This window comes from Scylla paramamosain, chromosome 28 (genome assembly GCF_035594125.1).
Source record: "Scylla paramamosain isolate STU-SP2022 chromosome 28, ASM3559412v1, whole genome shotgun sequence".
In the NCBI taxonomy this organism is placed as follows: domain Eukaryota; kingdom Metazoa; phylum Arthropoda; class Malacostraca; order Decapoda; family Portunidae; genus Scylla; species Scylla paramamosain.
The window spans coordinates 20,073,296-20,093,364 of NC_087178.1; the positions used below are offsets into that span (position 1 = coordinate 20,073,296).

Genomic DNA, 20,069 nt, shown 5'->3' on the forward strand with positions numbered 1-20,069 from the left:
GGCTTCCTTGGTCACGTAGAGCAGCAGGTAAGGGAAAGCGGGGAGGAGGAAAGATGGGAGGTAGACTCAGGGGGAAAGGTAATGACTCACAGGGGAAGCGGGAGAGAGGGAGAGGACGAGAGAGGGAGGGGAAATGAGGGGTAATAGCAGGGCAAAGGGAAAAGGCTGAGATGGCAAGGGGAGGAAACCGAGGGAAAGGAAAACAGGTAATGAATTATTCAATAGGTGAATTACTTCCGGCGGCACGTGGGTGGAGACAGACAGACAGAGAGAGAGAGAGAGAGAGAGAGAGAGAGAGAGAGAGAGAGAGAGAGAGAGAGAGAGAGAGAGAGAGGGTGTTAATCTCATTACTGCAACAAGAAACGTCATGTCACCGTCCCTCCCTCCCTCCATCATGCACTTTCCTCCCTCACTCACTCACTCCCTCCCTCCCTCCATCATGCACTTTCCTCCCTCACTCCCTCTTTCCCTCCCCCATCCCTAGCTACCACCATCATGCATCTCCCTCCCTCTCTCCGTCCCTTTCTCCGCACACTTGCAAGCACCAGTCAAACACCACGCCAGAGAGAGAGAGAGAGAGAGAGAGAGAGAGAGAGAGAGAGAGAGAGAGAGAGAGACACGCAAGCACAGAAGAATTCGAAAGTCTGTTTACCGGAAGTTGCGGGTGTTGGGGTGGGAGGGAGGAGAGATGGAGGGAGAGGAGGAGTGGGGGAGGAGCAATGGGAGGAATGGGGGGAGGAGGAGGAGGAGGAGGAGGAGGGGGAGGAAAAGTTCGCCTTAACGGGGTCCAAGGAGATGAGTCATATCACGTTTGCGCAGCGTTACCAACACCCGCAAACGTTCGCAAGGCGGGAATCAACGTTACTAATGACAGGAATCTCGCTATTGGTGGCCGCCTGCGTGTCTGTCCGTGTGTCTGTCTGTCTTCCCGGGAGGGCTGTCAGTCTTGCACGAGCGCCGGTGTGACGGACAGTATTGCCAGCGTGAGGTATGACCGCGGATTGACAGGCGCGAGGGGGCGTGGTGAGGTGCGGGAGTGGTAACGCTGCATCGCCTCAATAACCAGACCAAACTATGACGTGTAGCGTTGGCAGACAGACAGACAGACAGAGAGAGGTAGATCGGTAGATGCTCTCTCTCTCTCTCTCTCTCTCTCTCTCTCTCTCTCTCTCTCTCTCTCTCTCTCTCTGCTCCTACAATCTCCACCACCTCTCGCCCTATTACTTCTTAAAATAACCACCTCACATTATAGCAGAATAACAAAAATAGAACATCAATAACCAATTAACAAGCAGATAGGACACAGACAGACAGACGGACAGACAGACAGGCAGGCAGACTAGGTAAAGTGGAAGGGACGACGAGACACAGGGGGGTGAGAGAGAGAGAGAGAGAGAGAGAGAGAGAGAGAGAGAGAGAGAGAGAGAGAGAGAGGGGATAACTTGGTGCTGACGATGGGAGACACGCAGGTAACAAAGAGAATGGGAGAGGGAGAGAGGGATGGAGGGACAGGTAGGAGGGAGGGAGGGAGTGGCAGGTATAGAGGGACAGGTAGGAGGGAGGGAGGGAGTGGCAGGTATAGAGTAAAAGATAGTGAAGGCTGGAAGGTAAGGAGGGGGTGGAGGGGGAGGGAAGGAACGGATGGGAGAAAGGGAGGGAAGAGAGAGAGGAAGGTAAGAAGGGAGGAAGGTAGGGAGGGACAGGCAAGGTTAATTAACATGCAGTTCACAGTCACGCCAGTCCAGCGATAAATTAAACACTCGCTAAAAAAAATAGCTTTTCCGTCAACATTAACGTCAAACGAGCAAACATTTCCTTCCTTATTTTCTTGTATATTTAATGATGTCGAAAACTCGTATCACCTGAAAAAAAAATCGAAAAAAGGTGAAAATTTTATCAAGGCTATTTTTAACTTGATAGAAATAGACTGCAGAAAATAAGCAGAAATTGCAGCGATGGTGATGATAGTGGTGATGTTGGAAGTGGTGGTGCTGGCTGTAGTGTTGATAATGCTAGTCTCTTATTATTCTCATTCTTATCATTATTATTATTTTTGTTCTGCGATGCCACTGCATGAGACAAACCTTTAGTTACGTAAATATTTAAGAAGGACCTGACGCGTGTTTGGGAGATCGATGGAGGAGTATTGAGTAGCGGTGTGTGTGACATCACTAGCAATATGCAAAGTATATTGAAGTACAGTAAAACAAAGCAGGCTTCCAAAATAGTAGAATCAATACCTGACTTATTGGGGTTGAGTGAGTGCAAGCAAAGAACATACACGAAGGTAGGGAGGAGGGAAGAACACGAAGGAAGGAAGGGAGACTATCACGAGCTTCACTCAAATGCTGCACGATGCAACCACGACAAGACAAACGAGGTAAGCACCCTCACGATGCGGGTCATGAGCGCCAAATGACAGGCTCTTTGATGACCAAATTTGCATTGGTGTTATTAGCGTCCGCCATGAGAGGCAGCGAGGCGAGGATGGCGGCGATCAAGATGAGTCAGATCGATTTGTTGATGATATTCAGCGGACACGCAACGAGAGAGAGAGAGAGAGAGAGAGAGAGAGAGAGAGAGAGAGAGAGAGAGAGAGAGAGAGAGAGAGAGAGAGAGAGAGAGAGAGAGAGAGAGAGAGAGAGGGCAAATAACTACTGTGTATTATACTTGAAAATTAAAAACACGCCTGAGGGAAGAGCGAAACTGCACATGTTTGAGTTTCATTAAATATCTTATAAGTTACCACCTCGTATATCTTCACAGGATATTCACTTGATAATACCGATATGCTTTACGTGAACTATTTACTTGTCGCTTGAAAATCCTGAACAACTTATCACGGGTTTTCTCTAGATAACTTTGGAACCTGCTACATCCACCTTTGAGAGAAATAAATAAATAAATAAAGTAAAATAAATAGATAAATAAATAAATAAATGTGATCAGTATTCGATAAGATAAGCGTTATAGGTTGTATACTCTAATATCGGAATTTATGAGAGAAATAAATAAATAAATAAAGTAAAATAAATAGATAAATAAATAAATAAATGTGATCAGTATTCGATAAGATAAGCGTTATAGGTTGTATACTCTAATATCGGATAATATCGGAATTTATGAGAGAAATAAATAAATAAATAAAGTAAAATAAATAGATAAATAAATAAATAAATGTGATCAGTATTCGATAAGATAAGCGTTATAGGTTGTATACTCTAATATCGGAATTTATGAACAAAATTTTTAAGTCTCAAAATTTTAAGATTTGTTTGTAGCTCGAAACTTCAAATTGTTTTTATCATTTTTATTTTCACGCATTTTTTTTTTCATTCAAGACATTGCGATAATTATTACACCGGGTCTTTTTAATATCACAGTTATCATCCGAGCAAAAGATTTATTCCATTGCTTTTGGGCTGAAATTTATTCACATTTTTCGAAGCACTGAATAATTTTGCAAAGTTTTATTTGGTGAATAAAATAATTAACGATTTACTCAAAGAACATCACTTTCATGCAGTTTTATGTTCACACCTGAATCATTAGAACCGAGATCTAATAAAATATGAAAAAATATCCGAAAGCAATTCACAAACGCAATATTCCTACGGACAGATTCGTTTCACGTCCAGCTGCTGACATGAATGTGAGAAGCAACGCAATGCAAGGTGAGGAAAAGTGCTCACCAATCCGCACTGATCTTCAAAGTATCAGGCGACCTACATTCCCACCGCAAAATTGTACACGGTGCCGAGGACACTGCGACGGAAAGGGGGAGAGAGAGAGAGAGAGAGAGAGAGAGAGAGAGAGAGAGAGTCATTCATCTTCATTTACGAACCACTTCCCTCTACACACCTTCCCCTTCACCACGCATCCCTTTATCCGTCTTCCACAGCACATTAACTTCCCCCTCAGATATCAAACATTTGTATTCATTTACTTACCACAGTAGTAGTGTTTTAATTACGGTACGATTAGAGATTCTTTACCTCTCGCTTCATTTGCCTACTTCACGTATTCCAGGTAGTTGCTGGACCACAGACGTGAAATGCATTACCTGAATAATGGAATATTAAAGGTAAACTGAAAGCAGATACGGACTTTGTCACAGTAACGCATTTTTCTTCTGACGAGTGTTATCAATGAGAAAAAGTAGTACTGACAGAGTATTTCCAATGAATGAAACTGTGAAAAAAGACAAAACACAATTCCTCGTCAGGTTGAGACGATAAAAAGAGGCAGAAAGTAAAAACACAACAGTTGGAGCGTTGGAGGCAGCCAGCACGTCCTCCTCCCAGTGTTCAGGCCTCGTCCTCCTCCTGTCCACTTGTCCCCACACAGTAACGTGACTCCTTATGTGGCAGGGAGGGAGGAAGGGTCACCACCACGAGCCACACTGGCACATAACACACGGGACAATAATAGCTAAGTTACAGAGGCTTCACAATAGTAATGTCGACCTATGAAGCACAGTGGCATAACTCCCTTCTACTTCTGCCTCTCGATCGCCGCCAAGTCGGATTTTCGTAACCGCGTTCAAAAGATGAGGGAATTATTATGACGTGACAGACAATGCCTTCTGCTTCTTGAGCGTGACTGGAAGGCCTGGGCGTGGCTCAGAGGGGTTGGGGTCAGCCACGCGGCAGGGTAAAGGCGGAATTTGCATAATAAAACGAGTAGAGGAATGCGATCAAAGACACGAAGATGAGGCCTATGTAGATATATCTCTTGAGCCTTAAGAGGGCCTCATTTGTCCGTGTTATGTAAGGGATCGCTTTGAAATTGTAAGTGTAAGTCGCTTTTGTATAACTGAGGAAGGATGAGTGGAAGAATGGGTGGCGGGAAATGATGGGTCGTTGTGTGGAGGATGGGTGTGAATGAGCGAATGAACAGGTACTTACAATGCACAGAAAAAATAAGGATTACGTTAGGTCAGGTAAAGAAATGTTGAGTTAGGTACAGTACGATTGTGAATGGAAACAGTACAAGATTAAAACACATAGAAAAGCAATGAAAGGATAAGGGGCACGTTGAGACAAATAATGAATCTTGGGAGTTGGTGATTTGGTGAATGGTAATCTTAATGACCTCCAGCTCACGTCCCGCATCTCAAATTACACTTACTGTTTTCTCCCTTTTCTTTCATTTTCTTAAGCTCCTGGCACAGTTTCGTCTACGTTTCGTTACCTGTTACACTGCATTTATCATACTTTCTTCCTTTTTCTATCATTTTGTACTTTTTTCTCCCTTTTCACTCAAGTTTTCTTACATACAGTTTCTTAAGTATACCCGAACCTGTTCTTCCTCTCCCTCCCGTTTTCTGTTTCCTCCTCTCCTTAACATCCTCACGATCAGGTTCTGGTTCTTAACATCTCAAATGAACTCTGAATATTATGTGAATTATTATAAGTATTTCACGTGTTTTCAGTTCAGGAGTTCAGTTGTTCTTCAGTGTTGACTTGGGGAGCAGTCAACCCGCACTGCACTTTCTTTCATTCCTTTCTTTTCCTTCTTTTCTCTATCAAAGGAAACACTCGTGATTAATCTTTTATGGGCGGTGTCTTCTCAAGGAGGTGAATGTTCCCTGGATTCAGGTTTGCTTTCTCTTCCGTCTCTCTCTTTCTCTCTCTCTCTCTCTCTCTCTCTCTCTCTCTCTCTCTCTCTCTCTCTTCGTAATGTGTGTGCATGAGAGAGAGAGAGAGAGAGAGAGAGAGAGAGAGAGAGAGAGAGAGAGAGAAAGAGAGAGTGCACGCAGTAGGAGTAGCAGTAGCAGCAGCAGCAGCAGCAGCAGCGCCACCGAAGCAGGAAAGTGACCGTCAGGCCTCAAATGGCAAGACCGTGGTGTATCGCGGCTCGATCCTGCGGTCAAGGGCGTCAGGCGGAGAGGAGGGAGGGCGGGGAAGGAGAGGAGAGGGGGAGGAGAAGAGGGAGGCGTGAGACGGAGAGATGAGGGAGGGAGCGAGGCGTGAGATAGGGAGGGACACGGGAGGGACACGGGGAAGGAAGCGGAAGAAAGCAGGTAAAAATTACTTTGCCAGTGAAGCAAATTTAATAAAAATTATTACAGCGACAATGGAACTTAGCGTGATGCAGGTCTGTATATGAAAAAAAACGTTCTTAAATACTAAATACATGCCCCGTGCACAAGTTTTCTTTTATTTTCTTTGCTTTTTTTTTTTACGTGTGTGTGTAATTCACCCACGGTCTTAAGAATCACGTGCTGTACTCGTCATCACCGGCTATTATGCTTCCAAGTTGTGTGTGTGTGTGTGTGTTATGCTGCAGTGGAATTTAACTAAGATTGACTCCACGCATGCAAAATATAAAAATGCTGAGGCTACGTAAAACACTGAACATTTTTGTGAGAGAGAGAGAGAGAGAGAGAGAGAGAGAGAGAGAGAGAGAGAGAGAGAGAGAGAGAGAGAGAGAGAGAGAGAGAGAGAGAGAGAGAGAGAGAGAGAGAGAGAGAGAGAGAGAATATGGATTTCCGGGGCTCCTAGGATGGAAGAACTAACAATGTCTACGTCCAACTTATGTATGTATGTGTGTGTATGTAGGTATGTACGTGTGGGTGAGGCAAGCGGGAGGTTACGTCACGGCAGTAATGGGTGTCTTCCGCTGGGCACACGCTAGATCTGTGTGTACGTACAAATAGAAGGGGATTCTCGTCCTTAATGACATATACCTTCCGTGCTCACCTCCGCTGCGTGCCTACCTGAACGAGACGTGCTTCTTCCTCAAATTTCCCTCACTGTCTTATATATATATTTATTTTCTACCTTCCACTTTACTTTCACTTTTCTTTTCTTTTCCTTTTATTATTATTTTTTTTTTCGTCTCGAGCATCTCTCCATCCCTTTTCCCCTGCTGTGATCGGAGTGGAGAGGAGCGGTTGACTGCCTTAATGATCCCTCTTGCTCGCCGGCAATCAAGAGGCTGAGAAATGTTTTAATCAAGGGGAGCTTTGGGAGACGGACGGCGAGGCGAGCCATTACGAGAAGCCGGAATACGAGAGGGAACCGAGAATTTTTTTTTGCTGCACTTCCTCCTCAAAAAGACCCAGTTTTCTGTCATTTTTTTATGATGTTTTTGAGTGAACGGTGCAAGCAGAGAGAGATGAGAGTGAGGGTGGATGAGAGGAGGGAGGGACACTGAAGGAGAGGAGGGAGGGTGAAGGAAAGAGTTTACTCAGCTTGTTTACGTTGTGATTCATAATGTAGGAATAAAAAATGTACTTGAATTATAAAATGCACTTCAGCTTTGAGGGGGAAACTGTGCGCTCTTGTGCAGCTTAATTACAGTGTACTTCAAACGGAGTGTACACTAAACATTAAAGCGAAAGTGTAACAGAGGTGGCACATCCAGCCTTTACTTATCTTCTATTCATTCCTCCTTTCATTACTGTATGTATGTGAGTGTTCCTCAGCGCTGGGAGAACATAAATATTTGACTTACAATACTAACATTTTCCATGCAGTATTTTTATGTATTTTTAAATTCGTGTTTTGAATGAAATTAATGTACCTTTCTTATTCTTTGCAGGTATGTAGTGCGGGTGGAATCTGAGGGGAGGGAGAGAGCGTGTGCAGACGGTAAGACATAAAAGGCGTGTTTCTGGCATGGCTCGGGATGATGAAACCTGTTTGCTCTCGTCTTCCTTACTGCTTCGTGTAGGACAAGATGGAATAAGGTTCTGACTACGTTGATATCTGTGTGTGTGTGTGTGTGTGTGTGTGTGTGTGTGTGTGTGTGTGTGTGTGTGTGTGTGTGTGTGTGTGTGTGTGTGTGTGTCTGGTTTTCCCCTGTCCTGTTATTTTTTCCTTGTCCGTGTTTACCTGTCAGTAATTTCCCCTTTCTCTCTCTCTCTCTCTCTCTCTCTCTCTCTCTCTCTCTCTCTCTCTCTCTCTCTCTCTCTCTCTCTCTCTCTCTCTCTCTCTCTCTCTCTCTCTCTCTCTCTCTCTCTCTCTCTCTCTCTCTCTCTCTCTCTCTCTCTCTCTCTCTCTCTCTCTCTCTCTCTCTCTCTCTCTCTCTCTCTCTCTCTCTCTCTCTCTCTCTCTCTCTCTCTCTCTCTCTCTCTCTCTCTCTCTCTCTCTCTCTCTCTCTCTCTCTCTCTCTCTCTCTCTCTCTCTCTCTCTCTCTCTCTCTCTCTCTCTCTCTCTCTCTCTCTCTCTCTCTCTCTCTCTCTCTCTCTCTCTCTCTCTCTCTCTCTCTCTCTCTCTCAGTACAGTAGCGGTGTAACAGTCACTGCCTCGCTCAGCTTCTTCCCTCTCCCTCCTCCCTTTCCTCTTCTTCACGCAAGCTATTCACCATTCTCCCCTCCAACAACACAGGCATTCCTATCTCCCCCACTTCCTCGCCGCCCTTCTCTCACCGTCCCTCCCAAACGATCACTCCACCACTCACTCTCCTTCCTTTCTCTTCCTCTTATTTTTCTTACTTGATTTGCTTTACGTTCTGTTCTTCTGTTGTATTTCTTAAGCAATTAGTTGATAGTTTAATTGTCCGTCAGTCTTTCTTGGTTTGTCTCTTTTTTTTTCTCTCTCTCTTCTCCTTCCTCCTCCTCTTCTCTCCTCCTCTCTCCGTCCACGAAATCCAGGAGCAATTAACTTCTCTCCTTTCTCTTTCTCTGCCACATCCTTTCCCCTTCCCCCTTCCCCTCTCATTAGATTCATTTCTCGCATTAAAACTTTTCCCTCTTTAAACAAAAATTATATTAAAAGGAAAAGTTTAATTCGGAAAGAATCATGAAAAATCCATGTAATTCTGGAGGGGAAAAAGAACGATACAATGTTCTTTCTTTCCTAGCATGGTTTTTCCCTATTTACTTTTCCTCAATATGCATAAAGTTACATTCAACTTTTTTTTCGAGTGATATTTATCATAATTCTTCTTCCTTTTTTCTTCTTTTCTTGCCACTCGTCATTCATTGTCTTCATTGAATTATCTTTTGTATTTACTCTTCTTTTCTTTCATTATTACACCATAATTCTCTCTCTCTCTCTCTCTCTCTCTCTCTCTCTCTCTCTCTCTCTCTCTCTCTCTCTCTCTCTCTCTCTCTCTCTCTCCAGGAAAGCTACGTACAAATAGTTTAATCATGATCAAATTTCACTGATAAAAACTTTGCAGGCCCAGCAAGTAATACGAGCAGCAGTTTACCTTCATTATGATATAGTCATAGTCAGAAACCAAGCAACCTAACTCATTCCTATTGTGTTTTGTGTTTTGCTTCAATTTTAACCTTTAGCATCCATTCGCCCTCTTGGAACGTATTGAAAAGATTTGTTGCTTGTCAGAATTGTACGAAACGAAACTCGAGACTTTGAAACCCATTATACTATTAGTCAACATTAATTGCCTGTAAGAGACGAGCCATAACACAAACTCATCCAATTTTATCTCAAGTACGAACGTAAACGCGCTATCAGATTCAGAGAGATAAGTCCTGTGATCTGCTTAGAATCTGACACTGGTTTAGTTTTACAAAGAGACTTAACAGATTTGAGTACATGAATTTGAAGGGAAGTGAAGAATATATTAAGAGCAAACATGGAAAGTTGCACGTCCTCTAATTGTCTATCAGTAACAATGACTTTACTTTTATTACGTCCTAGACAATCCACGAGGACTCAATACGAGGACTCAATTAGAAGGGAAGTGAATACATTAAGAATAAGCATGGAAAGTTACATGTCCTCGAACTGTGTATCTGTAAACAATAACTTACCCTACTTTTATTATGTCTTTGTTAAGTCCACAAGAACTCAACGACATTTCACGAATACCGACCGACTAACCTCTGATTCATGAATTAAGATGTCCTTGAGGGAGCCTTAGCTTTTACTTCCCCAAGTCTCTTACTTCAGGTGGTGTAGCTTATCACAAACAGACTCGTAAGATTTAACATGTTAGCTGATGCTTGTTCCTCCTACGTGAACGATTATTTCAATCTCACTTTCATATTTCAGAGCAGCCACATGCATCTCCGCTCACATGTTATGTTAAGAAGAGGAACGAAGGGGTTAAATCTTCTCCTTTTACAAGTTGAACATATAAACGGCATTAATTTCTTGTAACAATACATTTGGTACAAAATCTGCGGTCTGTTTAAAATAGAGAAAATCACTTACTACCTACAAAATAGACTCGTATCAAGTTATAAATGTCACGCTATCTCCACTCAAAAATATATGCAAGTAAAGAAGTTATTTCCTGCTGTCATATATTTTCTGTTAATCTAAGAGAACCTAGTGGCTGTTGTTGCTTGCGATCCTTTGCAATCCTTTAAAGACGATTACCTTGATAAAAATGCAATGTAATGACGACTAACTTTACCTGAACTGCATACTTTATAATTTTGCACTCCATTATTATTTACGGGCTACTCACTCACTGACGCTCGATGCTCTTTACACGACCTGATTCTGACACAAACGTAATTGCAGTGTTTACAAATACTATGCATGCACCGCCGCACTCAAAGGTTATGCATGTGTATGTAGACTGAAGTGGTCATGAATATATATTATGTATCAAACCCAGATACACACACACACACACACACACACACACACAACCTTAAAACATTAAACAGTATCCTAATAAAGCTTAACGAACGTAACAGAGAAAAACCTCCTCACGAATCTCTTGTATATGACTTAACGACCTCCCCCCCTCCTCTCTCTCTCTCTCTCTCTCTCTCTCTCTCTCTCTCTCTCTCTCTCTCTCTCTCTCTCTCCTCTCTCTCTCTCTCTCTCTCTCTCTCTCTCTCTCTCTGGGATACTCGCATTGCATTGACCTGACCAACAATGGCAGGTCAAGAGGAACTGTGCCTCAATGTGCGTCTCTGCTTGCTTGCTTACTTGTTCAAGACTCCAGTCACGTAGCCATTCTCTCTCTCTCTCTCTCTCTCTCTCTCTCTCTCTCTCTCATCTCTCTCTCTCCTCTCTCTCTCTCTCTCTCTGACAGCTATTCATTCATTTACCCACTTATGAATGACACACTTTCTCACTCCTCCCTCACACACACACACACACACACACACACACACACACACACACACACACACACGACTTATCATCTGTAATCGGTCACTCACAGCGATCAATTACCATGTCAACAGTGATAGCACGTTGACTCCATTAAGGGCTTAGGTGCCGAGTGATCAAACACAGCCTCGTTAAGAAGAATATCCGGTGCAGCGAGCCGAGTATTGTGCCTTGTTGCTTTGTGTTAATTAGTAAACACACACACACACAGAGAGAGAGAGAGAGAGAGAGAGAGAGAGAGAGAGAGAGAGAGAGAGAGAGAGAGAGAGAGAGAGAGAGAGAGAGAGAGAGAGAGAGAAATATATATATAGGAAGAGTATTCCAGGCAAGATTAAAATTGGAAGAACAATATTCACCAATTACCACTAAAATGAAAATATAAATAACATTAAAGGTGTGTGTGTGTGTGTGTGTGTGTGTGTGTGTGTGTGTGTAAGCGTGCGAGGGATGCCATGGAAACAGGTGATAATAACGGGATCTTAATTTACACAGTGGGGCGGAGTGGTGCGGGGCTGTGGTGAGTGGGGCGGGGCGGGGCGGGAGAAGCCGAGTGAGGCCACAACATCCGCGTTCATGGGCCGCGGCCAGGCGTGGCGGCGCCGCAACCTGTGGGAGGCGCTGGTGCAGCCCTGTCTAGCCACACACCTGCCTTGATCTTGCTCTTAATATGTCTATCTGCCTGTCTGTCTGTCTGTCTCGCCTATTGTTCTGTTTCCTAGCTACTACTAATATTTTTTATCTATTCTTTTTTGCACCTTCAACTATTTTCCCTGTTCTATTTTATTTACTTCACTCATTTCCCCTTTTTTTTTCTCTGGTGATTTAAATTTTCCTTGCTTTCTTTTCACTTTCCTCTATTTCTATTCAGTCACAATCCTCTTCCTCCAAACTTTCCCGTCTCTCTTTCTCTTCATCCTCTCCATCACGAGTCACTGTTCAGGGCATCATCTACACGCTGCCCTGCTCGGGTCCTGTTTGCTGTTCTGATAATGAAGGGAGGGAGGAGAGACACGGGCTGCTCGGGAGGATAATAATGGCCTTGACGGAACACATAAACAACCATAGAACTGTAAATAGTCGATAAAACACGCCTACTGCCACTACCTAACTCTCTCTCTCTCTCTCTCTCTCTCTCTCTCTCTCTCCTCTCTCTCTCTCTCTCATCTCTCTCTCACGGGCCAGTGCTCACTTCCTATAGAGGTTCAGGGGCGCCAGTGGTTCAGAGGAAAGGCGAAAGGGAAGGAAGGGTATCTGTACTCAACAGAATGGGGTCAGACCAGGGAGTGACTATTCCACCTAACTATCCCGTGTGTGTATGTGTGTGTGTGTGTGTGTAAAGGGGAGTGGGGGAGGGCGATGGTGTAAGAGGATGAGAATGTTACGAAAGGATGTTAAGAAATGACGAAGAAAATGGGAGAAATATACAACAAAGAATGAACGATGAACAAAAGGGATGAGGATGGAAGAGGATGGAGTGGAGCTGGAATAAACTAGAAAGGAAAAATAGATAAGGGGAGAGAAAAGGAATTGTTAGTTGGTCAGTAAGTCTCTCTCTCTCTCTCTCTCTCTCTCTCTCTCTCTCTCTCTCTCTCTCTCTCTCTCCTCTCTCTCTCTCTCTCTGGGAAAGTAAGCTGGGAGAGCAAGACAAACACACTAACAGACACACAATTGACGGGAAGAGGGAGATAGAGTGGCTGATAGAGAGGCAAAGGAGGGGAAAACATTGATCACTACTAAATGTTGCTCTCTCTCTCTCTCTCTCTCTCTCTCTCTCTCTCTCTCTCTCTCTCTCCTCTCTCTCTCTCTCTCTCTCTCTCTCTCTGCATTCTCTCTCTCTCTCTCTCCTCTCTCTCTTCTCTCTCTCTCTCTCTCTCTCTCTCTCTCTCTCTCTCTCTCTCTCTCTCTGCATACAATGTAAACGCGATACACAATAGATAACAGACACCATCAAGTGTATCTTTCACACCACACACACACACACACACACACACAATAACAAACAAAATCAGACGAAGAACCGCAAAAAAAAAAAAAAAAGTCGACACAAAACATCTATTTACCGCATGGTCGTTCACCTTTAAACAACTCACACCGAAGAAGGAGATGACGAAGATAACGATGACGAAGATGATGATGAAGAATACGAAGATGATTACCACCAGAACTAAAACAATCACATTCACACCAAACACGAAGACGAAGAAGAAGAACAAGATAGAGATCACCACCTCAAACTAAATTACAACACTCGTAGGAAACAATCAGGGCCACGGTGCGGGGTAAGACATTTCCCAGACAATCACGGGCGAGGGGGGGAAGGTGGAGGTGATGGGGAACGGAGGCAGGGGGTGGAGGGAAGGAGGGTGGCGCGGCTTGATCTAATTAATTTCCTCCATCTGCACGTGGCTCTGCTAGGGAAGGTGAGATAATGGAAACAAGATGGGAGGGAGAGGTGACGTAGAGAAAATAAGACTCGTGAAGGAGGTGGAGGAAGAGGAAGAGGAGATGAGAGTGAAAGGAGGAAGAGGAGGAGGAAGAGATGAGTGGAAGACGGGAAACTTAAATATTCTAGAAAATGAACCCCTGGATATAAATTTACTGATGTGAGGCGAAATTTAAAAGATGTCATACCGAACGGAAAAAATTTGTTGACTGGAAAATTGAACAGAGGCATCCATGTAACTAAAAGCGCTTCGTCTGCCTGTCTGTTGGTCTTCCTTCTTACCTCATAGAAATAAGGCAGAATTTAGGGATAAAATTCAAACCACTTCAAGAAATATGTTCCATAGAATTCACAGTACAAAAATTTAAAAAGTGTTGAAAATATTGCATCTATATAATCAAATCTATATAGCTAAGGGCGTCTCTGTTTGTCTGTCCATCGTAACATCACATAAATAAGGCCGAACTTAGGAATAAAACTCAAACCACTTAAAGAAATATGTTCAATAAAATTTACAGAACAAAGAACGATAAAAAAAACTTGCATACATCAACACCCTTCCACTCAGCAGCCGGCCGTCTGATTCTGCCTCTCATCATCGCCCCACCGCTCCCTTCCTAACGTGGATAGTCAGCTATAACACTTACGGAAGAATATTTGTACCCTTTTATAGTCTGGATGAGTGAATAGCTACCGCCGCTTCCACCACCACCAGTACCACCATCATCACTACTACTACTATTACTACTGGTACCACCACCACCAATGCCAGTGTTTACCTCCCCTCGTCTTACGGATGCCTTCCAATAGCGAAGCGCTCTGGAATGAAAAAATGGGTTGTGTAATTGAAGAGACGTATGTAAATGGAAAGGAAATTAAATGAAATGCGGAATAAATCGCCCAAAAGAGAAAAACGTCAAGGAAATGAGGCATGTTAAACAATTGTGAATAAAATATAGGAGGGAGACAAAAGAAAAATATATATAAACAGAGAAACAGAGACAACAAAGGGAACGAAGATAAATATGAAACAAGGAAGGTGAAAAGGGGAGTGAAATTTGTACGGAGAAAGGTTAAACCACGACACACACACACACACACACACACACACACACACACACACACACACACACACACACCCTCAGTAATTTCATAGTAACAGTGAATATTAAGCAACACACAAAAGTTAGAAATACACAACACAACAACTGCTAATCTCACGCCATACCTGTTTCCTAATTAGCCTCGTCGCCCTCATCTCACAGGTGAATTAATTAATGGCCTACCTGCGGCTAATGGTCTTACCTGTCTAGACTGTACGTGTGCGCAAGCTCGTGTGTGTGTGTGTGTGTGTGTGTGTGTGTGTGTGTGTGTGTGTGTGTGTGTGTGTGTATGATTATGTATACTCTCTCTCTCTCTCTCTCTCTCTCTCTCTCTCTCTCTCTCTCTCTCTCTCTCTCTCTCTCTCTCTCTCTCTCTCATCCACCGTGCGGTACATTTCCAAACACGGAACGCACACAAAGAAAAAGCCGCAAAGTTTGCCGGCCGTGACAGTATAGGCGAGCACAGCCAGACATAAATAAAAGTTAAAAATAAAAGACAAACCGCATTCATTTCACTCCCCTTAAAAAGAATAACTAAACCCGGACAATAATCCCTCCGCGCAATTCCACCACCACTGATCCATTAATCCACGTCTATGGCTTAATAAATTTTGCGGCGTTACAAGTGGAAGAGAAGAATCAAATGCCTAAATGTGGACGACGGCCGAGTTTTAAAAAGAAAGATCAAGAAAGTGGTGCCCAAAATACCACTCGATTTCCTGTGGTAATTTAATAGGATTTACTTGCTGAAATTAAAAGAAAACGAGAGAGAGAGAGAGAGAGAGAGAGAGAGAGAGAGAGAGAGAGAGGGGGGAGATAGAGATTGGGATAGAGACAGCAAAGGTTGGAGAAAAGAATGGAGAGGAAAGAAGATTAACAGAGAGAGAGAGAGAGAGAGAGAGTGGAAATAGCATCAGGAGAAGGCAGGTGATGAAAAAGGCGAAGGTAAAAGAAGAGGAAAGGATGAAAAATGGTACCGTAGGAAGGGGGATGAGAGTGAAATGGAAGAGATGGAGGAAGAAAAGAAAGAAGACACGTACCAATCAAAGAGACAAATGGAAGAAACAGCCAAATAGGAACGACAAAAGAGGAATATGAGGATAATAACAAAGATGGCGAGGAATGATAAGAATGAGAGGGAAAAAGAAGATAAGAAAGAGAAATGGAGGAAGGAGATGTGAAAGAACCAGTGACACGAGAGAAAATGGAGGGAGGATAGAAAACAGATAGCGAGGAAAAATTGCACGAGGAAGATGAAAATAGGAAAAATTGGAGAGAGAGAGAGAGAGAGAGAGAGAGAGAGAGAGAGAGAGAGAGAGAGAGAGAGAGAGAGAGAGAGAAATGGTAATGCAGGACTGTATAAAAAGCAAATTGTACAAGCCCCTTTTGGCCCCTCTTTGGTGATGAATTGAAGTGCCGTTTCCAATATTGAGAGAGAGAGAGAGAGAGAGAGAGAGAGAGAGAGAGAGAGAGAGAGAGAGACCGTTCATCACCTCCCAGGCTTACAGAACATCACTCAGTAACGAGACAACAATGTCAGCACAACAGCAAAACAACAGCAGAACAGAACAACAACAAGGGCATTATCGAAAACAACAACAACCATAACAACAGCAAGTTAATGATTATGAGACTGTCAATATCTCAAGCTTTTCTTTCAACTTCTATCTTTTTTTCACCGTTATTACATGCACTACTTCTACTACTACTACTACTACTACTAACGTGATTAAAACTAAGAGTTCACTTATGCTATTAAATTCTAACCACCGCGGCTGTTAGCACCACTCCTGCGCCACCACGTGACTAGCGCTGCCATAACCACTATCAGGCTTCAGGGACAACTATTAGCGCCTCAAATGACCACCGGCATCGTCCTCTCCTGCGACAGTATCACCGCCGCCATCAGCAGTATTACCGGGAGGAATACCGCATTTTCTTATCACACACACACACACAGTACCAGCAGTCTCTATTCATACTAGTCTCATGTCTTAGTTCACTCCCAGCACCTCCCTCGTCGATTTATAGATGAATATTCGTTTCAGCAATTCCCACCCAAGCGCCACACCGTCTCAGGTCGATGAGTCCAAACGCATCGATACAAAAATAGTTCCATCATTGCAAATCTCTACTTATAAATATTCTAAGTTCCATTCACCTGAATTACAAGAAAATCTGTCCACTGCTTATCGTAATACAGGACCACTGGGGGGAAAGGAAGTGCACAGGAGGTTCTTGAAGTAGTGGCGGCGACGAGGCGGAGTGGTAATGAAACGAAGCTGAGAAGTTATTGATGCGAGGGTGATAAGACCTAATGTGTTAGCTTATTTCATGACCCTCGACTGGAATTCCTAAGTAAACAATTCTAGAAACATCTCCATCACGCTCAGGAGTGGTCTGGGATGGGGGCATTGTGGGTCTTACTCTGGCCTGGGGTGGGTGAGTCCTCAGACGAGAGGGAGGGCGTGAGGAGTGCTTCCACCATTATCACACTTATTTTCCTGTTACTACGCCTACAAACTTAAAATTTTGAACACCATTCTTTTTGACTTGATAAAAATTAAGAGGATCGTCGATCATGTAACCTTTTAAAACACACACACACACACACACACACAAAAGGGCGAAACAAAACAGTGACGCATAAGGCGATCCAGCAACTCAGGTTCAGCCACGCGGCGTCACCAGGCCGGCAGGAAGGCGAGACTCGCCTGGTAGTGCACAACACACAAGGAACACATGTATACATACTACACTTGCTACATACTCACCGTACCCGCCAGGCCATTGGAAAAAGGCTTTGGACAGAAATTCCGCAGTCCCTTCGTATCTCGACCACGAATATACGTTCGAGAAGGCACAGAAACCCACACGTACGTGCACCACAACAACTGTGGCGGCGCTGGCTGGACGGACTCCTATTTTGACTCCTATTGCTTCGAGTCTCAGTCTCGAAGCAGCTCGGTACTTTGAAGATTTTAGCTTTCTTAAAACAGTCCTTGGTTTTAGCAACATGGAAAGATCTGCAATAGAACACACACACACACACACACACACACACACACACACACACACATTCCCCGCGGCTTATCTGTTCCTCGCCCGAAATGGAGTTTCGACCTCCAGTAATTAGGGAGAGGAAACGAGGTTTGAGATTAAGGCGCTTCTTATAATGGGACAAGCCTCAGGAGTGACTGAATTAGTAATAAAAGTAAAAATAACGATAAAGTTGAATTGAAATGCGTTGTCACAGCGGTGAGCTGAGTCTTGGGACAGTTCTAGGTCAGCGTAACGCACCCGGAACACGGGATGAACAAGATGGCTGGTACAAAAGGCCAACACGGCGCGGGGACGCACGCTAAGCTGCTCGTGCCTCGCTGCTCACTGCCGGGATTGTGGCAGGCTGCGGAGCATAGGAATCTCTCACCGCGGGACACCCGGCTGACAGTGACACACTGGATACTAGTTTACCTTTTGCAAGTGTCCCCAGGCAACCGATAATCGACCATCCGGCCATCCGGCAGCGGAGGCAGCGCAGCGCTGTACCCAACATGGCCTGAGTTCGAACTTAGACTCACTCATTGGTTGGCAGACTCGCCAACTACGATATATATATATATATATATATATATATATATATATTATATATATATATATATATATATATATATATATATATATATATATATATATATATATATATATATATATATATATATATATATATATATATATATAATGCATACAGAAATGATGACTGGAATGAAAGTGTTGAATGCATAAAAAATTCCGAGACAAGACCACTTCGATATTTCAACATGAAACAGGAAACATTCATCAAGTTTGCATTCATACAAGATAAGGAACACGTTGAGAGCCGCAGCGTCGCAGCCTCGCCCTGCGGTGGCCGCGGCAGGAACCTCGCCATCCTGGAATCCCTGCCAGGAAAATGAAGGGATCACCATTAGCCTTCCTCTCCCATCTGGAAGGGATTTCACCCCAAGTTGGTATGATTTACCCTGGAATGGGATAATCCACCTGGAATGCCTTAATTTGGGAGCCTTCTATTGGAAGCACTCATTCTAAAACTGGGATGGCCCACCGTAAACTGGAATGACTCAGCAAATCGACTTCTCATCCTTAACTGGGACAGACAGACCGAGTGACCTGCCGAACAACGAATTTATGAGCTGCATTCCAGGCCATTACAGTGCCTGGTATATATGACCTGTCCTCGTTGCAGCTGTCATGTCTGGAATGCAGACAAATAAAAATCCGTCTCATTCTTTGGCGCCACATAACCATGTTGCTGCGGCGCTGTAAACTCAATCGATCAACCATTCAGTAGTAGTAGTATTAGTAGTAGTAGTAATAGTAATGTCAATGTCAGTACTAGCAACAGCAGTAACAGCAATAGTGACAGCAGCAATGCCTCAACACTAGTAATAAAAATCAAGTCAAAGAGAAAGATAACAGTACACTCGCCATGAACACGTTCACAGCCGCCGACCATCACCAGCGAGATAAGATGGCTAACTTTTTAGAGCCGCAATTCAGAGATAAACACACACGAGCTGAACTCATCAAAAATTCACCAGCTTGGTGCCTTTCTCTGCGATTAAAACATGCATAATTCTCACCCACCATCCTCTCCCCCTCTCTCTATCCACTCTGTTTTACTATTTGCCTCCCTTTAAAATTGTACTTCCCCCACCTCTTCCTTTTTCTATCTCTCCTATTTCTTTCTCCTTTACCTCTCCGCCTTCCGTTCCTCCTGCCTTTCCTTCCCTTTCATCTTCACGTCTGACCGGATATCTTGTGAGAGGCGGCAGGTGGAGGGAGGAAGGCTACGTGGGAGGAAGGGAGTCAAGGAAGAAACGCTTGTCTAATCTTAAATACCTTTTTGCCTGCCCTTGTGTTGCTCCTTCACACCCTTACGTACACAATTACACTTTGCAGGAAAAATAAACTTACAAACAAGGTGGTATGATTAGCCAGAGAGAGAGAGAGAGAGAGAGAGAGAGAGAGAGAGAGAGAGAGAGAGAGAGAGAGAGAGAGAGAGAGAGAGTAGGTATTATAAGATAGAGATCACGTTGGCCAAGAATAAAAGAAAATATGCAGACAAGCAGGAAGAGACAGAAGTGGGAAACCGCAACCATTATTAAGGAGGAGGAGGAGGAGGAGGAGTAGGAGGCTAAATAGTAGGGAATGTCACCGCTGCAGCTGACGACGACAAATGGAAGAGAGAGAGAGAGAGAGAGAGAGAGAGAGAGAGAGAGAGAGATAAAGCACAACACCTCATCACTCACACAATATGGATGATTCACCAAACCCACAGCTGTCTCACAAACCCTCGCCTTCTCTTCCATTCCTATCGGCGTTTCCTGCCTGCATAACACTAAACATTACTCACCGTCTTGGCGCCATTCACTACCAAGAGGGGAGGATAATGCAAGCTGTTATTCATCT

The 20,069-nt window shown here is 43.8% G+C and overlaps 1 protein-coding gene across 5 annotated transcripts in view; it reads right to left on the bottom strand.

Moving 5' to 3' along the window:
• The window catches only part of LOC135115063 (cGMP-specific 3',5'-cyclic phosphodiesterase-like), a 128,426-nt gene extending 110,899 nt beyond the window's left edge, over window positions 1–17,527 (bottom strand). For 4 of the 5 annotated variants that reach the window (XM_064031547.1, XM_064031546.1, XM_064031545.1 and 1 more), the window contains exon 1: window positions 17,372–17,524. The gene's annotated coding sequence lies outside the window, so the exon portion shown is untranslated. Of the gene's footprint in view, window positions 1–17,371 lie in introns of all 5 variants that reach the window. The other variant, XM_064031548.1, reaches the window with a different exon arrangement.
• Window positions 17,528–20,069: the final 2,542 nt, after the last annotated feature.